At 41.9% G+C, this 25,543-nt stretch overlaps 1 protein-coding gene and 1 long non-coding RNA gene across 7 annotated transcripts in view; both read left to right on the forward strand.

The window, feature by feature from the left end:
• prkcbb (protein kinase C, beta b) overlaps positions 1-25,543 on the forward strand; it is a 243,371-nt gene that overhangs the window by 2,107 nt on the left and 215,721 nt on the right. The window lies entirely within an intron of this gene.
• On the forward strand, positions 3,213-8,662 carry LOC125784437 (uncharacterized). Of its 5 annotated transcripts, none has more exons than XR_007427241.1 (5): positions 3,213-4,637; positions 4,798-5,277; positions 5,318-5,833; positions 6,988-7,547; positions 7,846-8,662. It is a non-coding gene; the product is annotated as an uncharacterized LOC125784437 (long non-coding RNA). The 5 variants fall into 5 exon arrangements; XR_007427240.1 differs by having other exon boundaries at positions 3,213-3,639; positions 3,680-5,277; XR_007427237.1 differs by having other exon boundaries at positions 3,213-5,277.

Consider the following 25,543-nt stretch of genomic DNA (forward strand, 5'->3'; position numbering starts at 1 on the left):
ATCTCTCTGACTGTTAAAGTGGTCATGTGATGTAAACGCGTCGTACTCGGGGAATTCACTGCAGTGCAGTCGTATCAATAAAGAGTACACAGATAACTAATCTACCCTAACAGTGATAACGATTTGACTCAACAGGTTTAATAGGTGCTGAATAATAAAGCTCCAGTAACACAACCATCGCACAGATCTCGCCACAAACATCAGATTCTACTATATTGTATCTAATTTTATCCTTTATATCTTGCGTCCTTATATTGGATTATGTTGTATGATATATTGTAGTCTTCCAGCTTGCTTTCTTAGAGCTGAGCTGTTGATTGGTGAGTGCGTTTGTGAACTCAGCCTCAAATGCCTAGTCTTTGCTGATAGGCTGGATTCAGGGTATCCAGGGAAACAGGTATGTCTGATTTTAAGTTGAAGTATCGCTTTAAAGCTGCTGCTGCTGTTTCCCAGCGGCTCCTTGCTCTATTTCAGCTCCTCAGGGGCAAGAGCTTGTTCTAATAACAGGTGCACAGTGGAGTATGTGTGTGAAAGTGTGTGTGTATGAGAGTGTCTGTGTGTGTCTGCCCACCGTACACAGCATTATGATTCAGTGATGGAGAATAATAATGGTGTCCTGCTGTCGCACACTGTATTCACCCTTACTCTGCAGAACCATCTGATATACAAAAAAAGTTGCTAGAAAAAGTATGTGAACCCTTTGGGATTACTTGGATTTCTGTATAAATTGGTCATTAAATGTGTTCTGATCTTCATATTAGTCTAAAAAATTATGTGAACCTTTGTATTTAATTACTGGTTGATCCTCCTTCGGCAGCAAAAACCTCAACCAAACATTTCCTGTAGTTGCAGATCAGACCTGAATTTTGGATCATTCCTCTTCACTAGACTGTTTCAGTTCAGCTATAATATTCTTGGGATATCTGGTGTGAATCTCTCTCTTGACGTCATGATGCCACAGCATCTCAATTGGGTTGAGGTCAGGACTCTCCAGAGGGCGTATTTTCTTCTGTTGAAGCCGTTCGGTTGTTGATTTACTTTTATGTTTCGGGTCGTTGTCACGTTGCATCATCCATCCTCTGTTGAGCTTCAGTTGGGGGACAGAAGGTTTTAGGTTTTCCTGAAAAATATATTTGTAAACTTGGGAATTAATTTTTCCGTTGATGACGGGCCCTGAGGCAAAGCAACCATGATTGTAGATTTGTCAACAAAAATGTTTATGTGCCAGAGATTTCAGTCTTCAGATGACACTCTAGGATTCTTCCTCACCTCATTGATCATTCTGTGCTGTGCTCTTGCAGTCATCTCTACAGGACAACCACGCCTAGAGAGAGTAGCAACTGTGCTGAACTTTCTCCATTTATAGACCGTCTTTCTCACCGTGGACACATGAACATCAAGAGTTTTAGAGATACTTTTATAACCCTTTCCAGCTTCATGCAAATCAACAATGCATGCAAAAATGCATGAGAGCTCTTTTATGTGAGGCATGATTCACATCAAGCAATGCTTTTTAACAACAGGAAACTCAAAACTGGTGTGTGTTTCTCAGCGTTGGGAGTAATGGCGTTAAAATTAACAGCGTTACTAACGCTGTTTCTTTTTTTCAGTAACGAGTAATCTAACTAATTACTCTGAGTGTAACTATAACGGCACTACCATTTCCGACACCCCGTTACTGCACGTTACTTTTTTTCTTTTAACTTCGCTTTGCCCTGGTTAAGCCCTCCTCTTTCCGGTGAACTTGAGCGTCTGGCTGCTGTGCCTGTAGGTTTACGTGGTTTGGCGTGGTGAAGTGAGGCACAATTGTGACTATTTGCGTGCTCTAATTAATTCAGTGATTGCCGTGGTAAGGCCAAGTTCTGATTTAAGGACATTAAGCTCTTTTTAGCTGCTCCGGTTTTTGTGGTGCTGCTGCTTTCTCTTTTAGAGCTTAGATTCTCTGCCTGAACCCGACCTGACCCGAGGACCGACCCGAAATCAGGCTCCTATTTTTATTTTATATAAAGCTCGGGTGTGATAATCACAATGTTGCTAAGTAACCAATTATTATTGTTCACTAAAGCAAACAAAATAGCGAAAACTGAAAGTGAAAAAACATTTGTGTTAACTGAATCTAATAAAAACGGTAATTAAAAGGAAAAAACACAACTATCTCGAACTGTATTTTGTGTTTATAAAACTAACTAAAACAAACTGAAATTACTGATTAGAATAACCTCATTTTCGTGTTATTTATAAGTGCTGTTGTACAGCGGAGTTGTACAGCAGGCAGTGTTGTGCCGATTCTGTTTGCGATGCAGAGTCGGATTCAGCAGGGAGTCGGATACGGCACAGCAGCAGCAGCGTGCGGCACCTCGTGGTCCGTGGTGTTTGTTCTTGTTTAAAGCGCTCGCGCTAACCGCAAAATACAACAGAAAACACTGAGAAACTTCAGAATTATGTATGGGATTAGAATAAGAGCGTGAGGCTGATGAAAGAGAAACAGGAGATACAGTGTGTGAAAACTTTTACCTGTGCGTAGCTCACACACCAGAACACACAAATCTCTCTCTCTCTCTGTCTCTCGTTTCCTAGATTGATCTCTCTGATGAGATGTGTGAAAACTAATAAAAAATATCAAGCCCACTCTAAAAACAAATTAAAACTTACTGAACAGAACGCCTCTGCGTTTGACTTGCAGCATTGTGTGTAGCTATTCTTATTCAATTCTCATTCAAACAGCCCGAAAACAGTCGGATCGGGTCAGGGTCGAACAGAACGTGCACGGGCTCGGGCTGGGTCAAGTCAGATTTTTTGGGCCTGATCTAAGCTCTATTCTCTTTTGGTGAAGCTGTTTGATCCAGCTGTTAAACTGTTATATAATACCATTTTAACGGTCATTAGATTGTTGTTTTTGTACATTTATTTTGTTTTGATTACATATTTCCTTTGAGTGTGGCTTGGTTTGTTTAATTTCATCCCCAGACGCGTTTTTTCCGTTTTTTCAGTATTACAAGTTTTAGTAACTTTCTTTGGTTGTGTGGAGAATTTTGTTTTGTTTTTTTAATTCATTAGATTATATTTTTGTCAACATTTTGGGATTATTTTCGTTTGTTATTTTTCTAATAATAGTAGTAAATAAATAATTGATTTCCTTTTTTTTTGAAGGGCGAATAACAAAAGTAATGCGATAGTTACTTTTACTGGTAACTAATTACTTTTATAGTGAAGTAACTCCGTGAGTAACTCAGTTACTTTTTGGGAGAAGTAACTAGTAACTATAACTAATTACTTTTTCAAAGTAACGTACTCAACACTGGTGTTTCTTATAGGGCCGGGCAGCTTTGACCAACACATCCAATTTCATCACATCCTGACTCCAATTAGCTTAGAAATAAGAATTAGCCTAGGGGTTCACATACTTCCATCCTGTACATGTTGTGTTCAAAAAACATGCAAACATATAATTAATGTGTGGTATAAGTTTACGCAAACGAATTATCCAACTGATATTGAGATTGAGTGGAGTGTGTTAAGGTGGAATAGAGTGTGTTCAGATCGAGTGGAGTGTGTTAAGGTGGAATAGAGAGTGTTCAGATCGAGTGGAGTGTGTTAAGGTGGAATAGAGAGTGTTCAGATTGAGTGGAGTGTGTTAAGGTGGAATAGAGTATGTTCAGATTGAGTGGAGTGTGTTAAGGTGGAATAGAGAGTGTTCAGATTGAGTGGAGTGTGTTCAGGTGGAATAGAGAGTGTTCAGATCGAGTGAAGTGTGTTCAGGTGGAATAGAGAGTGTTCAGATCGAGTGGAGTGTGTTAAGGTGGAATAGAGAGTGTTCAGATCGAGTGGAGTGTGTTAAGGTGGAATAGAGTGTTCAGATCGAGTGAAGTGTGTTCAGGTGGAATAGAGAGTGTTCAGATCGAGTGAAGTGTGTTAAGGTGGAATAGAGAGTGTTCAGATCGAGTGAAGTGTGTTCAGGTGGAATAGAGAGTGTTTAGATCGAGTGAAGTGTGTTCAGGTGGAATAGAGAGTGTTCAGATCGAGTGGAGCGTGTTCAGGTGGAATAGAGAGTGTTCAGATCGAGTGGAGCGTGTTCAGGTGGAATAGAGAGTGTTCAGATCGAGTGGAGCGTGTTCAGGTGGAATAGAGAGTGTTCAGATCGAGTGGAGTGCGTTCAGGTGGAATAGAGAGTGTTCAGATCGAGTGGAGTGCGTTCAGGTGGAATAGAGAGTGTTCAGATCGAGTGGAGTGTGTTCAGGTGGAATAGAGAGTGTTCAGATCGAGTGGAGTGTGTTCAGGTGGAATAGAGAGTGTTCAGATCGAGTGGAGTGTGTTCAGGTGGAATAGAGAGTGTTCAGATCGAGTGGAGTGCGTTCAGGTGGAATATAGAGTGTTCAGATCGAGTGGAGTGTGTTAAGGTGGAATAGAGAGTGTTCAGATCGAGTGAAGTGTGTTCAGGTGGAATAGAGAGTGTTCAGATCGAGTGGAGTGTGTTCAGGTGGAATAGAGAGTGTTCAGATCGAGTGGAGCGTGTTCAGGTGGAATAGAGAGTGTTCAGATCGAGTGGAGTGTGTTCAGGTGGAATAGAGAGTGTTCAGATCGAGTGGAGTGCGTTCAGGTGGAATAGAGAGTGTTCAGATCGAGTGGAGTGCGTTCAGGTGGAATAGAGAGTGTTCATATTTAGTGGAGTGTGTTAAGGTGAAATTGAGAGTGTTCAGATTTAGTGGAGTGTGTTAAGGTGGAATAGAGAGTGTTCAGATCCAGTGAAGTGTGTTCAGGTGGAATATAGAGTGTTCAGATCGAGTGGAGTGTGTTAAGGTGGAATAGAGAGTGTTCAGATCGAGTGGAGTGTGTTCAGGTGGAATAGAGAGTGTTCAGATCGAGTGGAGTGTGTTCAGGTAGAATAGAGAGTGTTCAGATCGAGTGGAGTGCGTTCAGGTGGAATAGAGAGTGTTCAGATCGAGTGGAGTGCGTTCAGGTGGAATAGAGAGTGTTCAGATCGAGTGGAGTATGTTCAGGTGGAATAGAGAGTGTTCAGATTGAGTGGAGTGCGTTCAGGTGGAATAGATAGTGTTCAGATTGAATGGAGTGCGTTAAGGTGGAATAGAGAGTGTTCAGATCGAGTGGAGTGTGTTAAGGTGGAATAGAGAGTGTTCAGATCGAGTGGAGTGTGTTAATGTGGAATAGAGAGTGTTCAGATCGAGTGGAGTATGTTCAGGTGGAATAGAGAGTGTTCAGATTGAGTGGAGTGCGTTCAGGTGGAATAGATAGTGTTCAGATTGAATGGAGTGCGTTAAGGTGGAATCGAGAGTGTTCAGATTGAATGGAGTGCGTTAAGGTGGAATAGAGAGTGTTCAGATCGAGTGGAGTGTGTTAAGGTGGAATAGAGAGTGTTCAGATCGAGTGGAGTGTGTTAATGTGGAATAGAGAGTGTTCAGATTGAGTGGAGTGTGTTCAGGTGGAATAGAGAGTGTTCAGAACAAGTGGAGTGTGTTCAGGTGGAATAGAGTGTTCAGATTTAGTGGAGTGTGTTCAGGTGGAATAGAGAGTGTTCAGAACAAGTGGAGTGTGTTCAGGTGGAATAGAGTGTTCAGATCGAGTGGAGTGTGTTAAGGTGGAATAGAGAGTGTTCAGATCGAGTGAAGTGTGTAAAGGCGAAATTGAGAGTGTTCAGATTTAGTGGAGTGTGTTAAGGTGGAATAGAGAGTGTTCAGATCCAGTGAAGTGTGTTCAGGTGGAATATAGAGTGTTCAGATCGAGTGGAGTGTGTTCAGGTGGAATAGAGAGTGTTCAGATTGAGTGGAGTGTGTTCAGGTGGAATAGAGAGTGTTCAGATCGAGTGGAGTGTGTTCAGGTAGAATAGAGAGTGTTCAGATCGAGTGGAGTGCGTTCAGGTGGAATAGAGAGTGTTCAGATCGAGTGGAGTGCGTTCAGGTGGAATAGAGAGTGTTCAGATCGAGTGGAGTATGTTCAGGTGGAATAGAGAGTGTTCAGATTGAGTGGAGTGCGTTCAGGTGGAATAGAGAGTGTTCAGATCGAGTGGAGTGTGTTAATGTGGAATAGAGAGTGTTCAGATCGAGTGGAGTGTGTTAAGGTGGAATAGAGAGTGTTCAGATCGAGTGGAGTGTGTTAAGGTGGAATAGAGAGTGTTCAGATCGAGTGGAGTGTGTTAAGGTGGAATAGAGAGTGTTCAGATCGAGTGGAGTGTGTTAAGGTGGAATAGAGAGTGTTCAGATCGAGTGGAGTGCGTTCAGGTGGAATAGAGAGTGTTCAGATCGAGTGGAGTGCGTTCAGGTGGAATAGAGAGTGTTCAGATCGAGTGGAGTGCGTTCAGGTGGAATAGAGAGTGTTCAGATCGAGTGGAGTGCGTTCAGGTGGAATAGAGAGTGTTCAGATCGAGTGGAGTGCGTTCAGGTGGAATAGAGAGTGTTCAGATCGAGTGGAGTGTGTTCAGGTGGAATAGAGAGTGTTCAGATCGAGTGGAGTGCGTTCAGGTGGAATAGAGAGTGTTCAGATCGAGTGGAGTGTGTTCAGGTGGAATAGAGAGTGTTCAGATCGAGTGGAGTGCGTTCAGGTGGAATAGAGAGTGTTCAGATCGAGTGGAGTATGTTCAGGTGGAATAGAGAGTGTTCAGATTGAGTGGAGTGCGTTCAGGTGGAATAGAGAGTGTTCAGATTGAATGGAGTGCGTTAAGGTGGAATAGAGAGTGTTCAGATCGAGTGGAGTGTGTTAAGGTGGAATAGAGAGTGTTCAGATCGAGTGGAGTGTGTTAATGTGGAATAGAGTGTTCAGATTGAGTGGAGTGTGTTAATGTGGAATAGAGAGTGTTCAGATTGAGTGGAGTGTGTTCAGGTGGAATAGAGAGTGTTCAGAACAAGTGGAGTGTGTTCAGGTGGAATAGAGTGTTCAGATTTAGTGGAGTGTGTTCAGATGGAATAGAGAGTGTTCAGAACAAGTGGAGTGTGTTCAGGTGGAATAGAGTGTTCAGATCGAGTGGAGTGTGTTAAGGTGGAATAGAGAGTGTTCAGATCGAGTGAAGTGTGTTAAGGTGGAATAGAGAGTGTTCAGATCGAGTGGAGTGTGTTAATGTGGAATAGAGAGTGTTCAGATCGAGTGAAGTGTGTTAAGGTGGAATAGAGTGTGTACAGATTGAGTGGAGTGTGTTCAGGTGGAATAGAGAGTGTTCAGATTGAGTGGAGTGTGTTAAGGTGAAATAGAGAGTGTTCAGATTGAGTGGAGTGTGTTCAGGTGGAATAGAGAGTGTTCAGATTGAGTGGAGTGTGTTCAGGTGGAATAGAGAGTGTTCAGATTGAGTGGAGTGTGTTAAGGTGGAATAGAGAGTGTTCAGATCGAGTGGAGTGTGTTAAGGTGGAATATAGAGTGTTCAGATCGTGTGGAGTGTGTTAATGTGGAATAGAGAGTGTTCAGATCGAGTGGAGTGTGTTAATGTGGAATAGAGAGTGTTCAGATTGAGTGGAGTGTGTTAATGTGGAATAGAGAGTGTTCAGATTGAGTGGAGTGTGTTCAGGTGGAATAGAGAGTGTTCAGATTGAGTGGAGTGTGTTAAGGTGGAATAGAGAGTGTTCAGGTGGAATAGAGAGTGTTCAGATCGAGTGGAGTGTGTTAAGGTGGAATAGAGAGTGTTCAGATTGAGTGGAGTGTGTTCAGGTGGAATAGAGAGTGTTCAGATCGACTGGAATGTGTTAAGGTGTAATAGAGAGTGTTCAGATTGAGTGGAGTGTGTTAAGGTGGAATAGAGAGTGTTCAGAGTGAGTGAAGTGTGTTAAGGTGGAATAGAGAGTGTTCAGATCGAGTGGAGTGTGTTAAGGTGGAATAGAGTGTTCAGATAGAGTGGAGTGTGTTAAGGTGGAATAGAGAGTGTTCAGATCGAGTGGAGTGTGTTAAGGTGGAATAGAGAGTGTTCAGATCGAGTGGAGTGCGTTCAGGTGTAGAATATTGCTAAAATGAAAAAAAATGATCACGGTATAATAAAATTCATGTATTATATGTGTTACGCTTAATCTAGTAAGCTCAGGTTAAATAGTGTGTGAAAATAGTATGTTCAGGTGCTGCTCATTCCATTCTCAGAGACCTGTAACTCAAGCCTTCTCTAACAAACCCAAACTTTGTTTAATAATCCAAAACCTTGTTTAACAAACCCAAACCTTCTCCACCAAACCCATCCCTTTTCTAACAAACCCAAACATTCTGCAACAACCCAAACCTTCTCCACCAAACCCATCCCTTTTCTAACAAACCCAAACATTCTGCAACAAACCCAAACCTTCTCCACCAAACCCACACCTTCTCTTACAAACCCAAACTTTCTGCAACAAACCCAAACCTTCTCCACCAAACCCACACCTTCTCTTACAAACCCAAACTTTCTGCAACAAACCCTTCCCTTTTCCAACAAACCCAAACCTTCACTAATAATAACAAACCTTTTCTCTAACAAACCCAAACTTTGTTCTATAATCCCAAACCTTTTCTCCAACAAACCCAAACCTTCACTAATAATAACAAACCTTTTCTCTAACAAACCCAAACTTTGTTCTATAATCCCAAACCTTTTCTCCAACAAACCCAAACCTTCACTAATAATAACAAACCTTTTCTCTAACAAACCCAAACTTTCAGTAATACAATCACTTTCGAGTTTCCGGCGCTGACGAGATCTATCTATCTATCTATCTATCTATCTATCTATCTATCTATCTATCTATCTATCTATCTATCTATCTATCTATCTATCTATCTATCTATCTATCTATCTATCTATCTATCTATCTATCTATCTATCTATCTATCTATCTATCTATCTATCTATCTATCAAACATACTCTTACAAATACAAACTTTGTTCTATAATCCCAAACCTTCTCCACCAAACCCATCCCTTTTCTAACAAACCCAAACATTCTGCAACAAACCCAAACCTTTACTAACAATACCAAGCTTTCTGTGATGCTGAACACATGCACTCATCTAAAACCCATGCCTTCAACAAACAAAATACTCAAACAATCCTAAATCTTTACTGCCAAACAAAACATTCTTCAGCAAACTCTTATGATCTGCATCAAACCCATTCCTGCTCCAACTAACCTGACCCCTATCCACCAAACGCAACCATCATTAAGCCCAGCCCTTGAACAACCCAATTTCAGAGAAAAAAACATCTATTCTAGACCTTCTCCATCAACACCATCAAACTTTTCCAACAAAAAACACTTTCTTTAAAGTACTTAAATCTTCTTTAACGGTCCTAAACCCTCTCCATCAAAATGCAGCCTTCTTCGCTAACCTCCAAAAAACTTCTCTAACAATCACAAATTTACAAACCATCTCAGACTTTATCCAAAAAAATCCAGACATTTTCCATAAAACATTAAACACACATTTTTCAAGAACCAAAACCGTCCTCTTCAATTACCCCAAACCTTCTCCACTAAACCCAATCATTCTTTTGACTTAAAATTTATTTCTTAGTATGTTTAACAGCCTGATGGGAGTAAAGGTATTCTCTGCTCATTAGTCTTCTTTAAACATCATTTTGTATGATAATCTCCTTTATATTGCTTCCATCCTCCTTTGGGAACCTGTTGTCATACTGTTTTGTTGTAGAAGACCTTCAGTTGTCTGGTGTAACAGTGAGTGGCAGATAATATTTTCTTGTACTTTTTTTGTTACATCCAGTTTTCAGCTCTACAGCTCATTATTTGGACCTCTGTTTGCAAAAACTTGGGTTTGAAGGTCCTTGTTCTGCTGAGCTGTTTTGTGTCGTGTCTCTCCTCTCTGGGTCATTTGTTGTTGATTGTTGATCTGAGAAGTTAAAAGCCGTCTTTCTTCACCTTTTCTATCGGTAGTGAAGCAGAATAGACCGGTGAATCAGCAGCTTTGGATCGATGTAGTACACTCCTACTCACACTGCTGACCTTCAGTTTCAGCCGCAGGGTTTCAGAAAAGCTTTAAAGGTGAAAAAAATCTTTTAAAGGACTTCCAGACTCAACTTGTTCAGGAATTTACACACACACACACACAAACACACAATATACACAACATCTTTCTCTCTTACACACACATACTTTAGGACTGTTTAGAGTTTTTTGCATTCTCTACGCACAGTTTCTGAATCTGTGGCTGTGTCTGAAATTCCTACTTCTGGTATAGACTCCTAAAAAAAACACTTCGTTTTTAAGCAAGCCGGGATGTGCCTACAATGCACATGTGCGAATCTGAATCAAGTTGGTTTGAGAAAAACAGTAAATAAGGCTGATGACTAAAGCCTAACATCTCTGGATATTGTCTGTATCTGATTCTCTGCACATTTTGTGGAGAATGCTTAATTAGCATCACTCTTTTGATTCCCAGGGACTGTGTCAGAACCTCTTTGGTTGTCGTGTTAAGAACCCATGGGCTGGCCTCTCTGCCCAGCCTCACAAAAAACTCAAACCAGGGTTCTCTTTGTCCAGCATTAACCTGTGGCCTCTTCACATGGCTCAGAGTTATAGAGATTAGCTAGAACTGTTTTCACAAGTAGGGGTAGTAGTAGTAATAGTACATATGTGGTGTTTTTGTTTTCCAACAGAAAGGGTTTTTAGTTTTTAATGATGTATACCATGTAGGAAACTGTTTTTTAGAATTACCAAATGAGTGTAAGATAGACATTTTGCATATGGTTTAGTGCACTAGGCCAAATGATCAGTTTTTGGGGGTTGCACAAACTGTAATAGAAGGAGGCACTGGTGCGATACACAGTGAGGTAAGGGTAAATAATTCTGCAGCGGGCTGTTAGGAACCATTCCATTATTTTGAGTGGAGAAAAGTTTTATTCTGATTCAGATTTTGTTCTAAGTCCAGTAGTTTCTGACTTTGCTGTCACTCTACTTCAAGGGGAATTCCACTTAATGTGTTTGGTTTTATCGAAAACAAAATACATACAAAAACTCCCTTTCTGACCACCCTATCATACTGTATACACTCTCAGCCAATGGGTTCAATCAAGTTAACACCAGCTGTTCTGTATGTATATATTATTATTCAAATTAGTTTCCACCCAGAATGATAAATACAGCTATTAATATACTGTTTAATCCCATATGCAGGTTACAGCGCCCCCTGTAATGTGACGACCCCAGACTGTGAGGCTTTTGACAATGGAAACCTGAGCTCTTACTGGGATTTGAACATGTGATCTCTCCGTTAGTCCATAGGGCCAGTCTAGTGCTGGGAAACTACACTACAGTTCAAGATCATGAGTTTCAATCCTGTCAACACTTACAAAAGGAACACCTTCCCTATTTCATGTGATGAGGGGTTCTAATCTGCAGCTGGAAATATAGTGTATCACAAAGAGAGTACACCCCTCACATTTCTGCAGATATATCTTTTCATGGGACAACACTGACAAAATGACACTTTGGCACAATGAAAAGTAGTCTGTGTGCAGCTTATATAACTGTAAATTTATTCTTCCCTCAAAATAACTCAACATACAGCCATTTTCCCTCCAAAATGTTATGTGACTCGTTAGTGTTTCTAGGTCTCAGGTGTGCATGTGGAGCAGGTGTGTTCAATATTGTTGTACAGCTCTCACACACTTTCATACTTGTCACTAAAAGTGCTAACATGGCACCTCTTGGCAAATAACTCTGAAGATCTTAAAAGACAAATTTGTTGCAGTACTTGAAGATGGCCAAGGCTACAAGAAGATTACCAACACCCTGAAACTGAGCTGCAGCACAGTGGCCAAATCATTCAGCTTTTTAAAAGAGAAGGGTCCACTCAGAACAGACCTTGTGTTGGTCGTCCAAAGAAGCTGAGTGCACGTGCTCAGCATCACGTCCAAATGCTGTCTTTGAAAGATAGACGCACGAGTATGGCGTCACATCAATGTCAAAAGTCACGGGCGCAGAAATAACAGGTGATAAAAATTAACCAGCGTGTTTTAACATTTTGCGTGTGTAAATTAACATCTCGTGAGCACAAATGTGAAACTTGCAGGCAAAAAAAGTGAATCATGCGCGCTGAACAGAATATCGCTCTCGAGTAGGGTTGTAGCGGTAACCGGTTTCACGGTATACCATGGTATTAAAATGCACGGTTATCATACCGTGTGTGTTTGCTTATTACCGGTAAAACGCAAGCCAGCGGAGAAACTCACCTGCGCATGCGCAACTCTGCTCCGCTTCAGCTACTCAGCACACAGCGGTGAGAACAGCAGAAAGTGCATCAGACTAAACAAATCTCCGTCCGCCTAAAAAAAGGCTAAACTAAAATCAGCAGTGTGGGAATATTTCAGAGACCCGCCGAACGCACCCGAGGATGGTTATCCGATTTATAATCAATGTGGCCGTAAAGTCACAGCTAAAGGTGGACATACGTCAAACCTGTTCTCCCATCTCCAAGAACACCACCCCGCCGTGCAGCGCAAAGTATGTGTTTAGTTTATAATTTTAATCTGAACATAAATAAAACCTCTTTGTAGTCGTGCACAACCCCTGCGGTAAGCGAAAGCGCTGAGTTATCCGAAATTTGGGCACGCAGGTACAGGCGTGAAGTGCGTGCTGCGATGGATTCACGTGTCCGTGTAAAGGTCCTGGCTGGACTGGATGTGAAAGACGCCATTTATTTACATGCGTTCATTTTCAAATTCTGACGTGCCTGTTTTTCATGTGTTAAAACCAGACTCAGAAATAAATCCCCTCTATCTGGTTATATACCAACTTGGCAGTAAAACGGACGTTTACAACAGTTGTTGATCAGACACTGACCCAGGCTCAGTTTATCAGATATTAAATAATTTAAACTTAAATAATTGTACTGAATAGTTTAAACACAGGATCTTTACTTCTTAGAGGACATGTAATGTGTGACACGTGTGTGTGTGTGTGTGTGTGTGTGTGTATATATATATATATATATAATTATATACACCCTTAATGCCCTTAAGAGTAGTGGAAAAACCTGGTTTCCTTCACCTAATGGTGTACAGTTTATTTTTTTTAAGGAGACATTATCTATATAGTTGTTCCAGGTTTCTACAATAAATAGTTAATTGAACAAAAACCTTTGTTGTAATTTCTTTAAGGGTCAGTTTAATAATATATGTAACAAACTGTGATACCGTGATAACCGTGATACCGCGGTATTTTCTGAGACGGTTATCATACCGTGAAAATCTCATACCGTTGCAACCCTACTCTCGAGCTTCATTTTTCTCCTCTCTGGTGTTTTTTTTCTGTTGAATTCACTGTTCTTATCGCACATCATGCTAATTACCTGCGGCTGCAGTTTGTGCTCGAGTGAGTTTTTTGCTCTCAAGTTTTGAAAGGGGTGGTTTTGACAGTTTGGGGACAGTCGGGGTCACCTCCCTTAGAAATTCTATTGGCTGATATCCAGGGTTTGTGATGGACCACCTACCTCGGAGAGCCGGAGGAGGGCGAAGAAAGGAGGACAGCAGGAGAGTTAACTAGAGCCAGTTGCACCAGGTGCTAAACCAGGCAGACAGAGCCAGAGAGCTCGGTTGCTCTGGGCACTAAACCCAGGCTAACAGCACCGGAGAGCGGCTTGTTTGGATGTTAGCATAGCCAGCTAGCTAACTCTCCTGCCGTCCTTCATTCTCCACCCTCCTCCTCTTGGGGGTAGGTGGTCCATCACAAACCCTGGAGATATCAGCCAATAGCATTCGCTGAGGGAGGTGACCATGACCCCACCCCCAAACTGTCAAAACCACTCTTTTTAAAAACTCACTTGAGTACAAACTGCAGCGTCAGGTCATTTGCAGAACTGTGAATTAATTTTTTACATTTGTGCTCATGAGAAGTTAATTTCAAATTTTTAAAACATTCTGGTTAATTTTTTTCATCTGTTATTTTTTGCCCACAACTTTTGACATTGATGTGATGTCAGACAGGAGTGCTGTCAGCAATGCTGCAGAGATTAAAGAGGTGGGGTTCAGCCTGTCAGAGCTCAGACCATATGCTGCATACTACATCAAATTGGTCTGCAATGCTGTCACCCAAGAAGACAGCCTCTTCTGAAGTCTGTACACAAAAAAGGCTGCAAACAGTTTGCTGAAGACATGTCAACAAAGGACATGGATTACTGAAACCATGTCCTATGGTCTGATGAAACCAAGATTATGTTGTTTGGTTCAAATGGTCTTAAGCATGCATGGCGGCAATCAGGTGAGAAGTACAAAGATAAGCCTACAGTCAAGCATGATGGTGGGAATACCATGGTCTGGGGCTGCATGAGTGCAGCAGGTGTTGGGGAGTTACATTTCACTGAGGGACACATAAACCCAAATATGTACTGTTAAACACAGAAACAGAGCATGATCCCCTCCCTCCAGAAACTGGGATGCAGGGCAGAGTTTCAGCATGGTAATGACCCCAAACACACTGCTAAGACGACCACTGCTTTATTGAAGAGACTGAGGGTAAAGCTGATGGACTGACCAAGCATGTATCCAGATCTAAACCTAATAGAACAGCTTTGTTTCATCCTCAAGCGGAAGGCGGAGGAGCGCAAAGTCTTGAATATTGGCCAGCTCTGTGATGTCGCCATGAAGGAATGGAAAAGCATTCCATGCCCAGGAGAGTTAAGGCAGTTCTGGAAAATCATGGTGGCCACACAAAATATTGACACTTCAGGAACTTTCTCTAAGGGGTGTACTCCCTTTTGTTGCTGGTGGAATAGACATTAATGGCTGTATTTTTTGAGGGAGGAATATATTTACACCGTTATATAAGCTGCACACAGAGTACTTTTCATTGTGTCAAAGTGTTGTTTTGTCAGTGTTGTCCCATAAAAAAATATACTTTGATATCTGAAGAAATGTGAGGAGTGTACTCACTTTTGTAATACACTGTTTAAAGTAAGGTAATAAGGGAAAGAAGGGTCAACTCTCTTTATTGTTGAGTAATGTTAAAGGGATAGTTCGGGATTTTTGACATGAATCTGTATGGCATCAACATGACCAGTGTCGTGCATTCTCACTGACTTACCCCCGACCATGTCCGCTGAGCGGAGTTCTTGTCCAGTATTGTCCGAGCCGAAAGTAGTCCGGCATGTTTGCTGGGGTCACGAAACGAAAGCGTTTTTCTTCCCAAAACAGTACGAGTGCAAAAGAGTGATTTATTTGCATAACAAAAAACGGTGTCTGCAAAAGTCACGCCTCATTATCACTGGGGCACTACTTTCATTTTGGATCAGTGCGCATGTCATTCTAACTGCGAGCAGCGCACTAGTCTTTCAGATCATTGGCTGCGCTCAGCTTCAACCAGCAACGCAAAGAGCAAGCTTTAGAGAGAAGTTTATCGGCTTTTATAAGCTTCTTGAACACAGATTTATACATTTGTATGTGTGTGTGTTAAAATGGTGCGGACTTGTGATTATCCAGGCTGTAGCAACAAAGATGTGGCTGATTCTCCGCACAGTTTCCATCGTATCCCCGTGACTGACATTGCTCTCAGGCAGCTTTGGATACTTGCAATGGGCTTCCATGTGGACACCAAAGTGGTGAAAATTAAGAAGCTTCGTGTTTGCGGTGCGCACTTCAGCGAGGATGACTATGTTTCTCCATGCCCGCTGTTGTTTGTGATGCAGGCAGCAGCTGGCCCGCCGACGTCCTCATCAATTGACAGGTTCTGTATCTCGGGCATAACTAAATCCCACTCGTGGCAGCAGTAACATTCCACCTCTGTCGGCATTAGTTCGCACTTCAAACAAGTGCACCAGGATTTGTCGGCCACCCTTGGTATCGCAGCAGCAGCGGCTCCAGCTTCGGTCTCAATCATTTCTCTGTCCACCCTCTCTCTTTCTGCACGATCCAATTCGATTTGGGCAAGTTCCTCCTCAGTATACTCAGGCTCATAAAGATACCCCCTTGGCTCTGAGCGGAAATCAATATATTCCTCGTCGCTCTCGTAGTCCGACATGTTCCCGAACAGTAAACAGTGAAATCGAAAACGTAGGCTAGCTGCCAGGTTGCGCAATCGCGCGCACTGATCCAAAATGAAAGTAGTGCCCCAGTGATAATGAGGCGTGACTTTTGCAGACACCGTTTTTTGTTATGCAAATAAATCACTATTTTGCACTCGTACTGTTTTGGGAAGAAAAACGCTTTCGTTTCGTGACCCCAGCAAACATGCCGGACTACTTTCGGCTCGGACAATACTGGACAAGAACTCCGCTCACCGGACATGGTCGGGGGTAAGTCAGTGAGAATGCACGAAACTGGTCATGTTGATGCCATACAGATTCATGTCAAAAATCCCGAACTATCCCTTTAAGGTTAATTACCCTGCTGAGGGTATTTTTTTGACTCTCTAGATCCACCTCTAGTAATCAGCTATTGCTCTTTAGTCTAGTCTTAGACTTAGTCTGTGACTGTTTTTGTCTTTAGTTCCAGCTCTTCAGCAGACATCCTGACCTTCACCCTGCTGTGTATGGTTGCTGGAGTGTGTTTGATGTGGTGTGTGTGTGTGTGTTTGATGTGGAGCTGCAGGCTGGTTTGCTGGAGGATTAAAGCAGGTTAGTGGGACGGCGAGGGGGGTGAAGGTCCTGGGGGAACTTCTACAGTCTCTTTATCACTTTAGAAATTAGGCCGTACAACACTGATCCTAGCCCAGGAGGATGAGGAGCTTTCAGAGTTGTTTCTGTTCTCCACACAACAAAACATTGAAGAAACAGAGCATCAGAAGTTATGCATTGCATTATGCACGTATATTGCATGTGTTTTAAAGAGACTTCATCTCTGAAGAGAAAACATCATCTCTGTTACCACAAGGTCATTGGTCTGATCCCTAGTAATGTCACAGCCATCCGTCAGTGTTTACGAACCCAAGAGAGCATAATTGACTTGTCTCTTGGTGGGTTCACCTTTTCACTCTGATGTCATAAGGTATGTTTAGAGTGCATTTCTGCTACATGTAGCCTATACAGACCACCACACTGTCCTCAGAGACCTCTGCTACATGTAGCCCATACAGACCACCACACTGTCCTCAGAGACCTCTGCTACATGTAGCCCATACAGACCACCACATTAACCTCAGAAACCTCAGCTATATGCAGAGGCGGCTCTTTAATTAGTCAAACCTAGGCATTTGCCTAGGGCCTCAACCAAATCTGTCCTCCATAGGGGCCCCCAAATCTGACCATCCCAGCTACAGTAAATACACCAAAAACAAGGTTAATTTGTTACTTATGTAAATTAAAGAAAAACAAATTTCTATTAAAAAAACAACAGAAATATCAGTAGAATACAGAATTAATGTCTAAATACCAATTGTTCAAACACACATACCCCCTCCGTTGCTTGCATTGAACTAGTACATAATATGATGACGTAGCAATGTGCCACACGACGTGACTTCAAACCAAAACAGCGGGAACTGTACGCGACTAGAGTGACAGCTGTCACAGTGAAAATGAAGCGGAGTTATGAAAGTGGTTCTGCTAAACTAAAGAAACGGCAGAGAGCAAAAGAATCGCAGATGCACTGCCAAAATTTACCTCCTTTTTTACACCTCCTGGACCGATTAGTGTTTTTGGAGCAGATTCCGATCGCTGATCATCTTTCACCACGATCGGCCGATCGCCGATACCAATATTGGGCGGGGCCAAATGCCACATTAATGCAACACAGGTGCCAGACAAACCTGGAACTGATTCCCCTAATTACATCCACGCCAAAGCAAACACTGGTAATTTTCGCTGCTAGTAAATGAACACAAGAGTGTTACTGACCAAAATAAACGCTTTTTAGGAGAGATATAAGTTATGTGTAAATATTTATAAGACAATACCTGACAAAATCTGTTTTAAGAACGACAGCGCTAGTCACAGTTTCACCGCAGCAAAGGACAAAGACGTGAATCACTTATCTAACCAGTGGTTGGTAGTGGTTGGATGAGGAACTGCAGCTTCCTGTAAGCGAACAGTTTCACCGGTTTCATCCACACACAGCTCTGATAAACTGCTTAACCCTAAACTCCTGAATCAGATCGGCTAAAATCAGAAGAATATCTGCAGATCGCTGATACCGTATTTTGGCTGAAAATTGGCTGATAGCGATACACTGCCGATCGATCGTTCCATCTCTAGTTATTTGGTTTATGTGTGTGTTTCAAGAATGAGGGCTCCTTGTTTATATTTTGCCAAGGGCCCCAAAATGGCTAGATCCACCCCTGGCTATATGTAGCCCATACAGACCACCACACTGTACTCAGAGACCTCTGCTACATGTAGCCCATACAGACCACCACACTGTACTCTGAGACCTCTGCTACATGTTGACCATAAAGACCACTACACTGTCCTCAGAGTCCTCCGCTACATGTAGACCACACAGACCACCACAATGTCCTCAGAGACCTCTGCTACATGTGGCTAATGCAGACCACCACACTGTCCTTAGAGACCTCCGCTACATGCAGCCAATACAGACCACTACACTGTCCTCAGACACCTCCGCTACATGTAGCCAAAACAGACCACCACACTGTACTCAGTCACCTACACTACATGTAGCCCATACAGACCACCACACTTAACTCAGACCTCCGCTACATGTAGCCCATACAGATCACTACACTGTCCTCAGAGTCCTCCGCTACATGTTGACCACACAGACCACCACACTGTCCTCAGAGACCTACGCTACATGTAGCCCATACAGACCACCACACTGTCCCCAGAGACCTCTGCTACATGTAGCCCATACAGACCACCACACTGTCCTCAGAGACCTCCGTTACATGTAGACCACACAGACCACCACACTGTCCTCAGAGACCTCTTCTACATGAAGCCCAAACAGACCATCACACTATCCTCAGAAACCCCTGCTACATATAGACCATACAGACCTACGCTATATGTAGCCCATACGGACTACCACACTGTCCTCAGAGACCTCTGCTACATGAAACTAGGGCTGAACGATTTTGGAAAATAATCTAATTGCAATTTTTTATCTATAAATTGCGATTGCGATTTAAAATGTGATTTTTTAATGTCTTCTCAAGTATTTTTCAACAAAAAGAAGCAATAAATCAAGTTGTTTAATAATAAACAATGTCAGATTTATTTAAAGCACAGATAACAATAAAGCAAACAAATCTATGCTTTTCCTTTTCACCATTTGTTTTTTTTTTATAGAAAAATAAATATATAAATAGCTTTTCCTTTTCACCATTTTTTTTTATAGAAAAAATAGATATAAAAAAATTAAACTTACTGCTCTCCAGCTGGTAACATCATAATGAAGTAAATAAAGTGCAAAAAACATAAAGAGAATCTGCTTTAACCAACTCGTTATTTTCTGTATTTGAAAATGCAGCACTGGTCGTTGGCATTTTAGCCTTGCAAATACCATACGAGGCTTTGTGATGTTTTTTTTTAGGGCGTTTTCACACCTGTAGTTCGTTTCTCTGGTCTGAATCAGTTAATGAGTTTGTTTACTTGGAGCGTTTTCTCGCTCTGTTCGGTCTGGTTTCACATAGGCATAAATGTAAACGCACCAAAATGCGCATCAATAAACCATGCGAGCAGCCTGTGTCCTCTGATTGGTCAGAGCTGTCTGACATGGGAGTACGTTAAATATAAATATACGAAAAAAGTAAATACAGCGAGAAGATTTTGTGTTTCTACGTGCAGCGCAGATTTATACATAATAAACAGAGTCACGCGGCTGTGAGCGGTGAATACAGCGCAGACGGCGCGAGCATGGAGACAGTGTTTGTTCACAGCTGTGGTAATTAACTTTATCCACCTCCTCTAGCTGGTCTCGGTTCGGTTCTTTTGATCCGCACCCGAGTGCGATTACTGTTTTCACACCTGCTCAATCGAACCGCACTAAAGTTACAAACGGACCAGAGTTCGATTTAACCAGACCAAACAGTGCTGGTGTGAAAGTGCGCTGTGTTGACTTCACTTCTCCACCTCCCTGCCTCCTGCTCGGGTTTGCTCCGCTCGTCCTCGGCTCGGCTCGCTCCCAAGTCACGTGACCAGTCAAATCGCAGCCTGTGCGGTTAGAGAATCTCATTTTAAAATATCGCGAGATAATCGCAAATGCAATTAATCGTTCAGCCCTACATGAAACCCATACAAACCACCACACTGTCCTCAGAGACCTATATGTAGAGCATGCAGACCACCACACTAAATTCAGAGTTCTGTCCGCTATAGATAGCTCATACAGATCATATCTTTAATATAAACATTAAGTTGAATATGCTTCAGATGCTGTTCATCATGCATAAATTATATATGCAGAGTGATGGATCTGTAAACAGCTTGACTCATATGTAAATAAGATTATAAGCTGATAATGAATACTCAGTTAATGCATTTGAACTTTGAATGTGTTAAGAGGTCTCGGTGTGATTCTCCAGCTTTCACATCATTTTGTAAGGTATAGGTGTATTCAGACCTGTGTTTGTTTGTTTTTTTATGTTGCTTGTGTGAAAGATTAGTGTGTGTATTTGTGTGTGTGATCGAGTGAATTGTTTATTTATATAAACAGAAGGGTTACATTTTTAAACACTTTAAAAATGTTAATTTATACTAACGCTTTTTATTGTTCAACTCTAGAAAGTATATTATGATTGTCTGAATCATTTGTTAACTTACATCAAGTTTTTCCCCAAAAATATAAATCTAATATATATAAGATCTAATATATATAATATAAAAATATGTATAAGAGGTTTATTAAAAAAGACAGGTGCAGGAGGTACATGTTATAGCCAAAACCTCGAGTCATTTATTCATACTAGAGACCACAACTAGACATTTTAAAAATGAATTAAAAAATTATAGAATGAGACCTTTAAGAACAGGAGAGACTGTGGAAGACTGCCATATAAGCAGGGGTTGTGTCATAGTACACCAACTGCACAGTACACACAAATGCAGATACAAAGCACAGTCTTTATTAAAGGGGCGTAGGAAAAAAAGGGTAGTAAGAGATTGGCAAGGTCGATATTAATAGGGCAGCGTAAACAAAAAACATACCAAAAAATTGTCAGGCAGTCCGTGGTCATACACGGTAAATCCAAAGTGCAGACAAGGCAAAAGGGGAATTCAAAGACAAAAGCAGAACAACGTAACAAGAACGTGTTGTGTGAGAGCTAGTAATCTAGATGCAATACTTTGCGGAGACAGGAAGAATGTGAGGGGTATATATACACAGGTTAACAGGTGTGTGCAATCAGCAGCTTGGACAGTGGGAACACCGTATCGTCACATGATGAGATGTGTGTGAGAGTTCCAGTAAGAGTGCATGCTGGGAATTGGAGTTCTGAGTGTTCACTTTAGAGTCCGGTGACAGGCTGACAGTGTCAGGACTGACACCAGCGGAACCACCGCAACTAAATCCTGTTCACCTACAAACACATATAACACATAAAAAACCCCACCGACACCATCCCTGAATAGTTTCAAACAAAGAAAAATGCACAGAAAATTTTGAGTGTGAAGCAAAATTAAGAGGCGGAGCCTTTGAGACTCTGGAATTTTAATGCTGAGGGTGGTTAGAATAACTCTCTGTAAGTCCAAAAATGTTTACACTGTAACTTTAAAACTGGATTTTAAAAACTGGTGTAAATGGATATAACTTGGCACAAACTGGTATTATCAAGGATCGTTGTGTTGTTGCTGTGTGTGTATGTGTGTTTGTTAGTTTGAACCTGACTGGAGGTGTTTACTGTGGACTACATGGAAGATTCTGATGAATAGCGCTAATGAAGGTGTAAAACCTGTCACAAACTCCGCCTGTTACTCCACACCTCACACTCATCTGCAGCTGTACCATGCACACACACACAAACACACACTCACTAAACATCTGTCACAACAAACTATAATCACTGAGAAAAGCAGACCATGTGCGTGTGTGAGAGAGACAGTGTTGTTGAGCTGATTTATGATTTTAACCCCTCAGGCTCCGTGCTCCTGTGGTTGCTAGGAAACAGCAGATTAAGTGATGGATATTTTTCTCCATTATTACAGTCTCTCTCTCTCCCTCCTTTCTCAACTCGCCCCAAAAGTACAGGATGGAGCACCATCATTCCTGGATGGAACCAATACAGTTCCACTGCTCTGCTTATCTATACTCAACTATACTATATACAACTACACAACTATATTCATAATACATACTGCAATAGGTTTATGTTTATCCCATCCAGAGAGGTCTATTCTGTTGGTAGTATTTCTGTGTGTTTATGTGTGTGTGTGCGTGTGTGCATTTGCACATCTGTGTCAACAATGCGTGCGACTTAAAATTATTATAAAAATAAATGATTTCATTTCATAGGTGTCCAGACAGAAAGTAAAACTATATATGTAAATACACTATATTGTAACGCGCGAGCAGATGGGAGGCGGACGTAAATGCGGGTAAGAGAGACTTTAATAAATAACAAATAAACAAATAAACAAACAGGGGAATCACGAATAAATATATATACATAAACAAACAGGGAAAACAAACAAAGAGCTAAGCTAAACAGATAAGTGGCTAAACTAAACAGATAATAACAAAACAGGGCTAGGGAATATATACAAGGGTAAATACGTGGATATGTACAAACAAGGAAAATAACAAGACTAGAAATAAACGTGACAACATATAAACTAGAAATAAACAAGAACGTAAGAACACAATAACATAGAAAGAGCAATGACGTGGCGTAGTACACAATGAGAAAACGTGAACGTGACAGACAACAGAGGAAGGTGCAGAGACCGACAGCAAACGTAGACTAACAAGTACTATTTATACTAAACATGAAACAATAAACACCTGGGGAAACAGGTAACGAGGGGCGGAGCTACAAATTACACACACGTGAGGGAAAAGTACTAGAGAAACACACTAGGAAACGAGGAAAACACAGGAAAACATAGCGAGGGCGTAACATATATACTGTTCCTCTATACAATATTAAATGTATTTTTTATGAAATGTTTTGGGTTGGGTGGTGTGGTTCTATTCTGGGTAAGCGTGATGTAGGCTGCATGTACTGGTGGTTAAATCAGCCTATCCCAGGTTTGAGAGGCATCAGGCCTATTCATTCAGCGGTACTGCTATTAAACTGCTGCTACCTCTCGCTCTCTATCCACCTCACCACTCATCCTCATCCACCACTCCTGGAGGGTAAAAGGAGGACAGGATGGTTTTAGGGGAGGTCAGTGGGAAGCTTTTATTCAGAGCCTGTGTGAAGGTTATCGACAGAAAAACAGGTAGATGGTAGAGCTGCACTCCATGGCGTAGAGAGCTGGGGCCTAACAAAGACACAAAATGTTGGTTCATATACAAACCACCTTTAACCAAAAAAGCAGCTGACCTTCAGTGGAGAGTCCTGCATGGTATCTTGTCTGTCAACTCTTTAATTTAAACCCTGAGGTCTCACATGAGTGTCCCTTCTGCGTGCAGAGAGAAACGGTGTTTACTGCTTTTATGAGATGTTTTAGACTGCATACCCTGTTTGGAGTTTTACAGACTGTTTTACTCTTCTTAACCTCAGTTTTACGCCACAGTTTCATCCTGGGTTTTAAATGCAGTCGATCCCAGCGGTTCAAGTGCCAGATAAACTTTATCCTTGGCCAAGTGAAACAGGTCAAATACACCAGCAGAAAGAACAAGATAGCATCCAGCACAGACTATGATACTGTGCAGATCTTCACCAGGCAGGTCAGGGTGAGAGCGAAGATTTATTAAAACCTTGTAACATATGTTTATGATATCTCTGTCACCCCCTCTCTTGCTCTGTCTATCTCTCTCTCTCTCTCTCTCTCTCTATCACTGTCTCTCTATCACCGTCAGTGTCTTTGATCTCCATTGGCTTCCAGTTGCTGCTTGTATCAAATTCAAAGCTCTTACAATGGCCTACAAGGTGATGACAGAACAGCTCCTTCCTACCTGCACTGAACTCCTGAAGGCTTACACTACCTCCCGGCCGCTGCGCTCCTGCAATGAACGTCGCCTCGCTTTACCAAACAAACATTCACACAAAGCAATCCAGACTGTTCTCATACAGAGTTCCCCAATGGTGGAACAAACTTCCCTCCACTACCAGATCAGGAGAATCTCTCACTATCTTTAATAAACTCCTGAAGACAGAGCTCTTCAAAGAGCACTTACTCTCCTAACACCTCTAACTAACTACCTTCTACTACCAGATCAGGAGAATCTCTCGCTATCTTTAATAAACTCCTGAAGACAGAGCTCTTCAAAGAGCACTTACTCTCCTAACACCTCTAACACACTAACTACTTCTAACCTCATTTCCTTCTTCCCCTCCTTCACTCCTCTATCCCATTATTTCCCTTTGACCTCCTTTAGGCCCTATCTAAAAATGTTTTTACCTTTAACTTCCATTACTTTTGTATTTAACAATGGTAAGTCGCTTTAGACAAAAGCGTCTGCCAAATGTAATGTAATGTAATAACTGTCTCTTTATCCCCCCCTCTCTATTACTGTCTCTCTATCACTCTCTCTCTATCACTGTCACTCTATCACTCCCCCTCTCTATCACTGTCTCTCTTTCACTTTCTCTCTATCACTGTCACTCTATCACTCCCCCTCTCTATCACTGTTTCTCTATCACTCCCCCTCTCTATCACTGTCTCTTTATCACTGTCTCTCTATCACTCCCCCTCTCTATCACTGTTTCTCTATCACTCCCCCTCTCTATCACTGTCTCTTTATCACTGTCTCTCTATCACTGTCTCTCTATCACTCCCCCTCTCTATCACTGTTTCTCTATCACTCCCCCTCTCTATCACTGTTTCTCTATCACTCCCCCTCTCTATCACTGTTTCTCTATCACTCCCCCTCTCTATTACTGTCTCTCTATCACTCCCCCTCTCTATCACTGTCTCTGTATCACTCCCCCTCTCTATCACTGTCTCTCTATCACTCCCCCTCTCTATCACTGTCTCTCTATCACTCCCCCTCTCTATCACTGTCTCTCTATCACTCCCCCTCTCTATTACTGTCTCTCTATCACTGTCTCTCTATTACTGTCTCTCTATCACTCCCCCTCTCTATTACTGTCTCTCTATCACTCCCCCTCTCTATCACTGTCTCTGTATCACTCCCCCTTTCTATCACTGTCTCTGTATCACTCCCCCTCTCTATCACTGTCTCTCTATCACTCCCCCTCTCTATTACTGTCTCTCTATCACTGTCTCTCTATTACTGTCTCTCTATCACTCCCCCTCTCTATTACTGTCTCTCTATCACTCCCCCTCTCTATCACTGTCTCTCTATCACTCCCCCTCTCTATCACTGTCTCTGTATCACTCCCCCTCTCTATCACTGTTTCTCTATCACTCCCCCTCTCTATTACTGTCTCTCTATCACTCCCCCTCTCTATTACTGTCTCTCTATCACTCCCCCTCTCTATCACTGTCTCTCTATCACTCCCCCTCTCTATCACTGTCTCTTTATCACTGTCTCTCTATCACTGTCTCTCTATCACTCCCCCTCTCTATCACTGTCTCTCTATCACTCCCCCTCTCTATCACTGTCTCTTTATCA

This window comes from Astyanax mexicanus, chromosome 19 (assembly GCF_023375975.1).
Source record: "Astyanax mexicanus isolate ESR-SI-001 chromosome 19, AstMex3_surface, whole genome shotgun sequence".
NCBI classification, from domain to species: domain Eukaryota; kingdom Metazoa; phylum Chordata; class Actinopteri; order Characiformes; family Acestrorhamphidae; genus Astyanax; species Astyanax mexicanus.